The sequence below is a fragment of the Notothenia rossii genome (genome assembly GCF_949606895.1).
Source record: "Notothenia rossii genome assembly, chromosome: 4".
Taxonomy (NCBI): domain Eukaryota; kingdom Metazoa; phylum Chordata; class Actinopteri; order Perciformes; family Nototheniidae; genus Notothenia; species Notothenia rossii.
Genome location: NC_136902.1, coordinates 51996660 through 52010213, shown reverse-complemented (window position 1 = coordinate 52010213; position 13554 = coordinate 51996660). Strand labels below are relative to the sequence as shown.

Sequence of the window (13554 nt, the reverse complement as noted above, 5' to 3'; positions counted from 1 at the left end):
CTTACCTGTGATGCCTCCTCCAAACATTATAACCAGACTGTCTCATTCAAACTCTAAGTAACAGTTCGAGCTACTTGACTTCAGACAAACAATTCAAAAGACAAAATCAACACAATTTATTGAAAGACCAATCTTTATTTTACGGTGCCTCTCCTTTTGTTTGTATTATTAAACCCTGTCAATCTAAACAACTGAGCAACTCAACAGTTAACTTTATATTTCTTATTGTCCAAAGCATCTATTACACTATTTCAATGAGGAGAGACTTCATTTTGAACAAGAACATTTATTGACACATGTCACGTGATAAATGTTAAGTCTTTGGCGATTAGACCCCGATCCTGAAATCGTATATCTAAAGGGGGAAATGCAGCCGTGAGCATATAGGGAACCCCCCAGGGTCTAGACACTGGTGATGATGCTAAAGATCTGGATTTGATGAGGAGATGGGATGAAGAGGAGGTGTGATGAGGTCTTTGGATTAACTCTCCTGGCACTGGGTATGATGAAAGGAGGTGGATGGGGAGGAGGCGGGCGGCAGCATGACAAACTGAAATCACAGCTGACTGCAGGAGAGAGGAGAACCATTTTAAAGTTTGGCTGCGGCACGGTGATTGGCTGCTGGAGAATGAGGTGAATGTAATAGGTTAAAGAGAACGCTCGTGATGAGCTGATTATAAGCAGCTGCGGACTGAATGTATACCAGTCTTCCTGAAAGAACTTACGCTAAGCTTAATTTGTTCCTCTCTCATATTCACAGGATGGATGATTAGAGACTTTGGGGGAAACCTCAGCTTTATGAACGTCCTGTCTGTTGGTTTGGCCAGAGAGGACTGAGGGTCTTTCCCTGCGAAGAGGACCTGAGGGAGGAAAACCTGCACCAGCTGCACCTACAGAACTTAGCCCATGCTGGGCATAGCTGTTACCACCTGCACAGGCCTAGCCTGTCACTTTATTTGACAAAATGTGTTTACTTAATCAATTAACAGATTAACATTTAGTGTAACTTATGTATATTATTTCATTTTTATTTAAAAGAAATTGTGGTGGTTCATGCTTGATAACTTTTGGTTCACATTTCAATAAATTGTATTTGTATTTGCACTCCTTTTGTCCGTTATTCTTACTGAAAAGGTTAAATTACACATTCACATCTGACTGAAGATTGGCACCATTTATTTGTGACGTTGCAAACTCTGCGGTACAAGGCACAAGTGATGTGAAGCTCATAAAGTGAGGCAAATGCATTTGATCAGCTGACTTCTTTTTTTGCTAAACTTTATAGGCCTGACAATAATCACACTGTCTCTGAGGTGCAACGTAAAACACAAAACAACACAGGAATTAAGTTCCTGTTAGACTACAAAACTATTCAGTGTGCAGGCCTTTGTGTTACAATATAAGTGTCTCTTATTGAATGTCCTGTGCTGCTCTTAAATCTCATCACATCAGCTTTTCCTTTCCCTCTTGGATGTTCTTCTGGACCCTCAGAGAAAGAGAAAATGGTGAACCAGTCCTGTCTCTCAGGCCTGTCCTTTCCTAACAGAAATATCAAAAAACATATTATTGCCGAACAAGTGTGTTATTTAAGATAGAGAGGTGTATTCGTTTGTTCAGGGGCTATAAATATAAGGATCTTTTTTATTTTAATGTGTTTTTTAAATCCAACAGTGTACTACAAAGACAATCAGATTATGAATAAACCGTTCTAAATTCATCAACATTGAAATAAATGTATTATTAAAATAATATTGAACTGTTATCAAAACTTAGTGCAACTTTAGAAGCTTGCTCTGTTCGGTTGTCTCACTGAAAGAATCACTTGTAACATGTTTTTTACAGTCAGTATGCAGAGACAAAGGGTCGTAGTTCTCACTATGTTCAATAATATTTGCCTTAAATACATTGAAATGTGAAAGTTGAACAAAAAAGTTATGTTGCTTGGTAAAATGTGAATGTAACCTTTTGCTAAAAAAGTACACTCAACATCACTGATGTAGGTGATCTAGTATTTAGTCATGTTTAATGGCAGTGTATTTGAGTCATTACTTTATTTTTCAAAACCAATAACTTTAAGCATTCTTTGTAAATTATGAAAAAGGTATATGTACCTTGGAATCCGTGCTGAAGTTCTCTGCTGGTAGGAATCCAGATCTGTCTCTCCTCCTCTGGTCCAGCCTGTCTGGATCACCTTAAGGACACTTTGAACAAACAGATGTAAAGTTACATGTGTGGGTCACAGACAAACAACTTTTTATCTTCTTTTAAAAACAGGTCATAATCTTATTGTTATACTTAAGAAATTGCTGGATATCACAGTCCTTATACTGTATCAGTTTGATTGAGTATTATTGTGTAGGTCCTTTTTATTTTACTTTGGATGAGTTTTTCATGAGTCACTCAAATTAATTTGTTTTCATATGCCATATTCATATGTATCACACACGTAAGGGTAAGACACAAACCTATTTAACAAATGCAATGTAATGGATAAGCTTAATGTTCACTGAAGTCACAGATAATGTCATATCTAATGTTTAAAGGTGACCCATCATGCAAAATGCACTTTTGTACGTCTTTTATACATGAATATGTGTCCCCGGTGTTCCAGGGAACTCACCAAGTGTCAGAAAACACAACCCTCACAACCCAAGTGTCAGAAAACACAACCCTCTTTTTACAACCCTCACGGACAGCATATGTTGTTTCTACACGGACCACTATTGCGGTAAGCATGTTGTAACTTCCGGTTGTTGTTGTCATCTCCGGGTATCCCGTGTGCCTGTTCTGTTGCTGATAGCTTATTATCTTAACTTAATCGATCGTTTTAAAACTCTTGATCACGGCAACTGCCTGACGTTGTAATCACACGTTACTACAGCTTAAGCACTCACAAACTCTCCTTCTCTTAGCGACTGTAACTCCACAGTTGCCTACACTCTTTTCGGGTTTGCTAACGGTAGCTACTTTAGCTTGATAGCTAGCCATGGCTCTTTCCCCACCCTCGGGTGCTATTTCCTGCTCTAACTGTCTCATGTTTGGTTACTCCCCTACCTCCTTTACTGGTACCGATACATGTGTTAAATGTAGTATTGTTGTTAGGTTGGAGGCGGGAATCATAGCCATAGAAGCCCGGCTCCGCATCTTAGAAAATAACTCAGCTACATTAAAGCCCATGTTAGCCGGTGCGGACCGGCAAAAGGTAGCTCCTCTTAGCCGTCCCCCGGCAACTCCCGAGCAGCAGGGAGAATGGGTGACTGTTCAGAAGGGGCATAACGCGAAACCCGCAGGTCCCCACCAACCCGTTCACATATCTAACAGATATTCCCCACTCAGCGAGACACCCGCTGAGAAGCCAACTCTGGTTATTGGTAGCTCTATTATGAGACACGTGAATTTAGAGACCGAAGCGTCCACAGTCACATGCATTCCGGGGGCCAGAGCGGGCGACGTTGAGGCGCATCTTAGACTGCTGGCTAAAAATAAACGTAAATACAGTAGGATTGTTATTCACGTCGGTGGTAATGATGTTCATTTACGCCAATCAGAATGCACCAAACTTAATGTGGCGTCGGTGTGTAGTTATGCTAAAACAATGTCGGACACCGTAATCTTCTCTGGTCCCCTCCCCAATCTGATCAATGATGACATGTATAGCCGCATGTCATCATTTCAGCGCTGGTTGTCTTGGTGGTGCCCAGCAAACAATGTGGGCTTCGTGAATAATTGGACAGCCTTCTGGGGAAAACCTGGTCTGATTAAGAGAGACGGCATTCATCCTACTTTGGAAGGTGCAAATCTCATTTCGGCAAACATTTCAGGGCTCTGTGGACTTAATCCATGACAAACTGGAGTTGAGACCAGGAGGCAGAGTCGCAGTCTTACACGCTTCTCTGCGCTCTCTCCTAGGCAGTCATCCATAGGAATCCCGAACCCAATAAAATACCCAATATTAACGGTGTGTGTGTCTGCCCAAGGACAATTTAAGGTAAAACCTAATAGAGGTGTCATACATAATAACCTAATAAAAGTAAATGTAACAACTACTACAGTGCAACAAAACAGGAAGATTAAATGTGGTCTCTTAAACATAAGATCTCTAGCATCTAAAGCAATACTGGTAAATGATTTAATATCAGATTATAATATTGATATATGCTGTCTCACTGAAACTTGGTTGAGACATGAAGAATATGTCAGCATAAATGAGGCCACTCCACCCAGCCATATCAATACTCATATTGCCCGAGGCACGGGCCGAGGAGGTGGAGTTGCAGCTATCTTTGACTCAAGTTTACTTATCAATACTAAACAAAAATTAAATTATACCTCCTTTGAAAGCCTCATTTTCAGTCTTACGCATCCGACCTGGAAAACTTTGCAGCCAATCTTATTTGTTACAGTGTACCGTGCACCAGGTCCTTATTCAGAATTCTTATCAGAATTCTCTGAGTTTTTATCAGCTTTGGTACTTAAAACAGATAAAGTAATTATCGTAGGTGACTTTAATATTCATGTTGACGATGATAAAAATAGCCTTACTGTTGCATTTAACTCTATATTAGATTCTGTTGGTTTCTGTCAGAGTGTAAATAAACCAACCCACTGCTATAATCACACTCTTGACCTTGTTCTGACTTATGGTATTGAAATTGAGCAACTATTAGTCGAACCGCATAATCCTGCTTTATCCGACCATTTCTTAGTAACTTTTGAAGTACTGTTACTAGACTACAAAGCATTAGCCAAAAGCTCCTGCAGCAGAAACCTATCTGTTAGTGCTATAGCCAAATTTAAGGAAGAGATTCCACCAATACTTAACTCGATAGCATGTCTGCATGTAGGGGAGGAAACTTATACAAAATGTACACCACCCCAAATTGATCATGTTGTTGATAGTGCTACAGATGCGCTGCGAATAAAATTAGACTCTGTTACTCCTTTGAAAAAGAAGAAAATAAAACAACATAGATTAGCTCCATGGCATAATGCCGAAACCCGCAAAATAAAGCAAAAGTCGAGACAACTTGAAAGGATATGGCGTTCCACTAAACTTGAAGAATCTCGTTTAATTTGGCAAATTACACTCAATGAATATAAGAAAGCACTGCGTAAAGCGAGAGCAGCATACTACTCTTCATTAATAGATGAGAATAGGAATAATGCAAGATTTCTTTTCAGCACTGTAGCCAGGCTGACAGAGAGCCACAGCTCGACTGAGCCTTCTATTCCCATAGCACTCAGTAGTAATGATTTTATGTGCTTTTTTAACGATAAAATTGTTACTCTTAGAAACAAAATCAATGACCTCTTGCCTTTAACCAGTATAGTGTTATCAACAGCTCCCGGAAACGTAAGTTCTAATATTACACTAGATAGTAAACTAGAATGCTTTTCAGCCATAAACCTTGAACAATTCAATTAAATGATTCTCTCTTCTAAACCATCAACGTGTATCTTAGACCCGATTCCAACTAAGCTGTTAAAATAAGTTTTTCCATTAATTAGCACTTCTTTATTAAATATTATGAATATGTCTTTATTATCAGGCTATGTTCCACAATCATTCAAAGTAGCAGTGATAAAAACCGCTTCTTAAAAAGCACAACCTCGATCCAGAGGTTTTAGCCAACTATAGACCTATTTCTAATCTTCCGTTCCTCTCAAAGATTCTTGAGAAAGCAGTCGCAAAACAGCTGTGTGATTACTTAAAAAACTATGATTTATTTGAAGATTTTCAGTCTGGCTTTAGAACACAACATAGCACAGAGACAGCTCTGGTTAAAGTCACAAATGACATTCTAATAGCCTCTGACAAGGGACTTGTCTCTATTCTTGTCTTGCTCGATCTTAGTGCTGCATTTGATACTATCGACCATGATATCCTATTGCAAAGACTAGAGCACTTAGTTGGCATACAGGGAACTGCTTTAGGCTGGTTTAGGTCCTATCTATCTGAACGCTCTCAGTTTGTACGTGTCAACGATGAATCTTCCATGCAAACCAAAGTTAGCCATGGAGTGCCACAGGGCTCAGTGCTTGGACCTATTTTGTTCACCCTATATATGCTTCCGTTAGGCAATATTATAAGGAATCATTCTGTAAACTTTCATTGTTATGCGGATGATACTCAACTATATTTATCAATCAAGCCTGATGAAATTAATCATCTAAATAAAATTCAAGACTGCCTCAAGGACTTAAAAACGTGGATGACCTTACATTTTTTGATGTTAAACACGACCAAAACTGAAGTTATTGTACTTGGCCCGAAGAATCTACGAAACAAATTATCTAAAGATATATTAACTATGGATGGCATTCATTTGGCCTCCAGTGAGACTGTAAGGAATCTTGGTGTTATATTTGATCAGGATTTATCCTTTAACGGCCACATAAAATCAATTTCAAGGACCGCCTACTTCCATCTACGTAACATTGCAAAAATCAGGCATATCTTGCCTCAAAACGATGCAGAGAAACTAGTCCATGCATTTGTTACTTCAAGGCTGGATTATTGTAACTCCTTATTATCAGGGTGTACCAAGAAGTCAGTCAAATCGCTTCAGCTGATTCAAAATGCTGCAGCTCGTGTACTAACCAGAGTTAGGAAAAGTGACCACATTACTCCTGTTCTGGCTGCCTTACACTGGCTCCCTATAGAACACAGGATAGAATTTAAAATTCTTCTTCTCGCCTACAAAGCCCTTAATGGGCAGGCGCCATCTTACCTTAAAGAACTCATTATACCCTATTGTCCTACTAGGGCATTGCGTTCCAAGAATGCAGGGTTGTTGGTTGTTCCTAGAGTCTCTAAAAGTACAATGGGAGCCAGAGCCTTTTCTTATCAAGCTCCACTTTTGTGGAATCAGCTTCCAGTTTGTGTTCGGACGGCAGACACCCTATCCGTTTTTAAGAGTGCGCTTAAGACCTTCCTTTTTGATAAAGCTTATAGTTAGGGCTGATTAGATTCAGCCCCTAGTTTTGCTGATATAGGCTTAGTTTGTCGGGGGACATCTTACTTCTTCCTTCTCTCTGTCTATACCTGTGTACTCTCATGTTCCGATTAACCCAGCTTCCCCAATTGTCTTTCTTTTTGGTGTCTATATACGCCGGGATCCGGAGTCATGGATGATCCTGCGGTCCTGTGTCATGGATTGCGAGTCCTGGATCTTGAGTCGTGGCTGTGGTCCTGGATCATAAGTCCTGGATGGATATACTCATGGATTCATCTTCCTATTATACACACATGCATTTCCAAACATTTGGACTACCTATGTTGCAAATGTATTATCTTTTCAATTTACACACGGCATCTATTGCACGTCTGTCCGTCCTGGGAGAGGGATCCCTCCTCTGTTGCTCTCCCTGAGGTTTCTCCCATTTTTCCCTTTAAACTGGGTTTTCTCTGGAAGTTTTTCCTTGTACGATGTGAGGGTCTAAGGACAGAGGGTGTCGTATTGTCATACTGATATTCTGTACAAACTGTGAAGTCCACTGAGACAAATGTAACATTTGTGATATTGGGCTATATAAATAAACATTGATTGATTGATTGATTGAACCCTCTCTATTTTCCTCCATACCCAAATCTCTTAAAAAGGGGCTGCAACGGATCTGATACAGACTGATCCAGATTTGAACACTTCTGTGACGTCACAGAAGTGGCGCTACGGCTATTGGGCTAACTCCACCAATCAGGAGGAGACACCCACGAACATTGCCGTTCAAAAGCGCTGGAGACGCTGTAGTACATATGTCAGGCCTGTAGATGGTGCTGTTCTCACAGAATCAGCCCATGAAAAGACAGTGTTAAACTGAGCTAAATGAGGAATGGCTAAAATGCATGATCTGTTTGGTATTTTGAAAAATAAAAAGTATAAATATGCCTTATATAGGTATGGTCCTACACTATATGATTCAAATATCATGATAGGTCCACTTTAAACAAACCATTTCCTTGTCACTAAAGCATTGACTACGCTATTCATCGTCCTTAAATGCAGGCATTAAAGAGCAACTTCCAGGTTAAAGACACCTGTGAATAAATGTGTAGGAAAATGATGAATACACTAGATTTTCCAAAAATATATACAGAAATATACACTACAGTGACATCTGGCATCGTTTTTGAAAGAAATGTTCACTTCCTTATAAAAAAAGCCTCGGCACGTGACCTCCCGCGTGTGACATAACACGGGGGACACAAGGGGGAGAGCGGCCGGTGTAACGTATTAATAAACATGGATCCCAATGCTAGTTTCGACACAGAAGAAGTTGAACATGAATATTCGAATGCATATGACGGACCACAACCTTATAATTATGAGCCTGCTCGGCGTCCAAGAGACCAGGAGCAGCCAAGGATTAGAAGAAATAACGGCCATCGGAGAGAAATTGAGCTGGGGTGTGAGGAGAACCAGTGGAGAACTGGGCAGCTATCTTGGTGAGTGACCGGCGTTAGCTACAGAATGTTAGCTAACGTCACATCACAACATTGTAAAGTTAGCTATCATATATCAGGCTATAACTAAAGTAGCATTGATAATATAGTAACGTTCAGTGCTTGAATTGGAATAAAAAAGGTGCCAGTACTCTAAATCAGCAACAAGTATTTCGCACAAAGTCATAGTATATCCTATAATGCTGGTGGGTTTGTCTCTTTACTGTATATTTTAGAAAGGCTCACTGTACTTAAACAAAATGACTCAGGGTGCATCTGAGATTAGAGGGGGTGCAGTGGTAAAGTGCTATTTTTATAAGTGGGGAGTGGACCTGACACCCTCTAGTCTAGGGGGGGGGAACATTTTTTTTTAAATATTGAAGTTAGATGCATCAATCTGGTGCAATTTGAGAGCAAAATGAAGAGATATATGGATACCTCTCAACATCCATAATGAAACAACTGCAAACAGATTTACTTTTTCTTTATGGATATAAAAGAAAGTAAAGCTTGACTCCTACTGGCTGGTTAAATGACTCCTCGTCCCTGAGGCCACTACCAGTTTTTTGTGCCATTTTGCTGGACTTATTTGTCAATAGCGTTGCTGCACAAAGTGATAGCCCTCTAGTTTAAATCTACGACCCAAAAAGAAACATATGGAGATGGATTACTATTTTTAAAAAAATGCAAATCTATTTGGGAACAGTGGGGCCGGGCCTCAAATCCTATAGGGGGGTCCGGGGGCATGCTCCCCCGGTAAGATTTTTTTTTAAATGTTGGACTTAAATGCATCAATCTGGTGCATTTTGAGGGGGAAATAAAGAGACTACACCCATATGAAACAAAAATGTATACATTTAAATAATCATAAAATCATAAGTATATGGCCATAACCAATAACATACAATATCCAATATGAAAAAACATTGAAACTTGTTTATTTATTTGTTTTTGGTTCATTTATAGTTGTGAGTGTGTCTGGGCTCCTGAATCGGCCTCTCCTGTCTCCCTCCTCTCCCCCCTGCTCCTCTTTGAGGCAACAGCAAAGACTAGTTTTAGCTCTCAACAAGTTTATCTTACCTTTTTTCACCTAGATAACTTTTTGACCGCGGTGAATTTAGTTTTAGGTTGGATATTCGACGGACATTCGAGGACCCGCCAGCAGCGTCAGTTTCCCGGACCCGCCGGCAGCGTCAGTTTAACGGGGAGATCTTCTCCGCGAAACGAGGCTTTCACTTAGGGACCATCAACAAATGACATTTACAATTACACAAGAAAAATGTTCTTTTTAATAAATCGACAGCTTCTCGATCGTGTGAATGTGAAGCAAATTCACCCTAGTGCATACATTTATTGAACAAACCTCTTTTTATTGCATTTTAATACTTTAAATAGGTTTTATTAATATTTTTGATGGAAACATTTGCTTATTTCTTCAATAACTTCCAGGTCATGTGACCGATTCACTCAAAATCAGTGCTGGGGCAAAGAACTACACTGGCTGCATAGGACACACCTCTTTTTATTGCATTTTAATAGTCTAAATATTTTTATATTAATATTTTTATGGAAAAATTAGCTTATTTCTTCAATACCTTCCAGGTCATGTGAACTAATCACTCAAAATCAATGCTGGGTCAAAGAACTACACTGGCCGCATAGGACACACCTCTTTTTATTGCATTTTAACACTCTAAATATTTTTTATTAATATTTTGATGGAAAAATTAGCTTATTTCTTCAATACCTTCCAGGTCATGTGACCGATTCACTCAAAATCAGTGCTGGGTCAAAGAACTACACTGGCTGCATAGGACACACCTCTTTTTATTGCATTTTAATAGTCTAAATATTTTTATATTAGTATTTTGATGGGAAAATGAGCTTATTTCTTCAATACCTTCCAGGTCATGTGACCTAATCACTCAAAATCAATGTTGGGTCAAAGAACTACACTGGTTGCATAGGACACACCTCTTTTTATTGCATTTTAACACTCTAAATATTTTATATTAATATTTTAATGGAAAAATTAGCTTATTTCTTCAATACCTTCCAGGTCATGTGACCTAATCACTCAAAATCAATGTTGGGTCAAAGAACTACACTGGCCGCATAGGACACACCTCTTTTTATTGCATTTTAACACTCTAAATATTTTTTATTAATATTTTGATGGAAAAATGAGCTTATTTCTTCAATACCTTCCAGGTCATGTGACCGATTCACTCAAAATCAGTGCTGGGTCAAAGAACTACACTGGCTGCATAGGACACACCTCTTTTTATTGCATTTTAATAGTCTAAATATTTTTATATTAGTATTTTGATGGGAAAATGAGCTTATTTCTTCAATACCTTCCAGGTCATGTGACCTAATCACTGAAAATCAATGTTGGGTCAAAGAACTACACTGGCTGCATAGGACACACCTCTTTTTATTGCATTTTAACACTCTAAATATTTTATATTAATATTTTAATGGAAAAAATTACCTTATTTCTTCAATACCTTCCAGGTCATGTGACCTAATCACTCAAAATCAATGTTGGGTCAAAGAACTACACTGGTTGCATAGGACACACCTCTTTTTATTGCATTTTAACACTCTAAATATTTTTTATTAATATTTTGATGGAAAAATGAGCTTATTTCTTCAATACCATCCAGGTCATGTGACCGATTCACTCAAAATCAGTGCTGGGTCAAAGAACTACACTGGCTGCATAGGACACACCTCTTTTTATTGCATTTTAATAGTCTAAATATTTTTATATTAGTATTTTGATGGAAAAATTAGCTTATTTCTTCAATACCTTCCAGGTCATGTGACCTAATCACTCAAAATCAATGTTGGGTCAAAGAACTACACTGGCTGCATAGGACACACCTCTTTTTATTGCATTTTAACACTCTAAATATTTTATATTAATATTTTGATGGACAAATTAGCTTATTTCTTCAATACCTTCCTGGTCATGTGACCGATCCACTCAAAATCAATGTTGTGTCAAAGAACTACACTGGCTAAATAGGACACACCTCTTTTTATTGCATTTTAATACTTAAAATATTTTTATATTAATATTTTAATGCGAAATTGAGCTTATTTCTTCAATACCTTCCAGGTCATGTGACCTAATCACTCAAAATCAATGCTGGGCCAAAGAACTACACTGGCTGAATAGGACACACCTCTTTTTATTGCATTTTAAATACTTAAATAATTTGTATATTAATATTTTGATGCAAAAATTTGCTTATTTCTTCAATACCTTCCAGGTCATGTGACCGATTCACTCAAAATCAATGTTGGGTCAAAGAACTACACTGGCTGAATAGGACACACCTCTTTTTATTCCATTTTAATACTTAAAATATTTTTATATTAATATTTGAATGCAAAATTGAGCTTATTTCTTCAATACCTTCCAGGTCATGTGACCTAATCACTCAAAATCAATGCTGGGCCAAAGAACTACACTGGCTGAATAGGACACACCTCTTTTTATTGCATTTTAATACTTAAATAATTTGTATATTAATACTTTGATGCAAAAATTAGCTTATTTCTTCAATACCTTCCAGGTCATATGACCGATTCACTCAAAATCAGTGCTGGGTCAAAGAACTACACTGGCTGCATAGGACACACCTCTTTTTATTGCATTTTAATAGTCTAAATATTTTTATATTAGTATTTTGATGGGAAAATGAGCTTATTTCTTCAATACCTTCCAGGTCATGTGACCTAATCACTGAAAATCAATGTTGGGTCAAAGAACTACACTGGCTGCATAGGACACACCTCTTTTTATTGCATTTTAACACTCTAAATATTTTATATTAATATTTTAATGGAAAAATTACCTTATTTCTTCAATACCTTCCAGGTCATGTGACCTAATCACTCAAAATCAATGTTGGGTCAAAGAACTACACTGGCTGCATAGGACACACCTCTTTTTATTGCATTTTAACACTCTAAATATTTTTTATTAATATTTTGATGGAAAAATGAGCTTATTTCTTCAATACCTTCCAGGTCATGTGACCGATTCACTCAAAATCAGTGCTGGGTCAAAGAACTACACTGGCTGCATAGGACACACCTCTTTTTATTGCATTTTAATAGTCTAAATATTTTTATATTAGTATTTTGATGGAAAAATTAGCTTATTTCTTCAAGACCTTCCAGGTCATGTGACCTAATCACTCAAAATCAATGTTGGGTCAAAGAACTACACTGGCTGCATCGGGCACACCTCTTTTTATTGCATTTTAATACTTTAAATATTTTTATATTAATATTTTGATGGAAAAATTAGCTTATTGCTTCAATGGAGGATCCTTTGACCTAAGATGTTCATCGTCATAACCACACTGTAGCTATGTTCGTATGACAAATAAAAACCTTGAACCTTGATTCATGAATTAAAGTGCTACTTGTTGTTTTGCCCGCTGACCGGCTGGTCCTGTTGCTCGTCTTTTTTTTGTAACTAGCTGATGCTCAATCTAATCCTGTTCTTCAAAGTCACTGTCGGACTCAGAATTCTCAGAAATGTGACCCACACATTCTGATACACCTTCCCCTTCCTCTACATCATCGTCAAATGGTTCTCTCTCTTCCAAAATCATTTGCAAGGCCCTCTGAGCAGAGCATAATTTGGCCATCTTGATCAGTTGTGATAAGACACACACACACAAACACACACACACACACACACACACACACACACACACACACACACACACACACACAATTTCCACATTCGTGTTAGCCCCGAACCTCCTGTTTGTAATATAAATGTGTAGTACAGTGGGTGGTCATTTTAAATGTGTTCTGATATAAGTTCTTCACAGAAAATTAGCCAACGCCATTGAGTGTGAGGTTGAACAAATAATGTATCATATCATTTTTGTTGATTTATTTATATAGATTTTTTGATTAGATCATAGATACGTCCATGAGTTAAGACCATGGTTAAGACATGATATGATGATTCACACTCATGTACAGGTGGCGGTATGCACCTTTAAAGTTGTTTGCAATACGCCAAACATCGAGAGAAGAAGAAGAAGAAGAAGAAGAAGAACACGAAGAAGACATTT

General features: G+C 38.1%; 1 long non-coding RNA gene across 1 annotated transcript in view; it reads right to left on the bottom strand.

Moving 5' to 3' along the window:
• Positions 1-744: 744 nt before the first annotated feature.
• LOC307037022 overlaps positions 745-13554 on the bottom strand; it is a 32730-nt gene continuing 19920 nt past the window's right edge. The window contains exons 2-3 of the long non-coding RNA XR_013807562.1: positions 2112-2201; positions 745-1539 (exon numbers count right to left, since the gene is read on the bottom strand). This is a non-coding gene — a long non-coding RNA (uncharacterized lncRNA). The remainder of the gene's footprint in view (positions 1540-2111; positions 2202-13554) is intronic.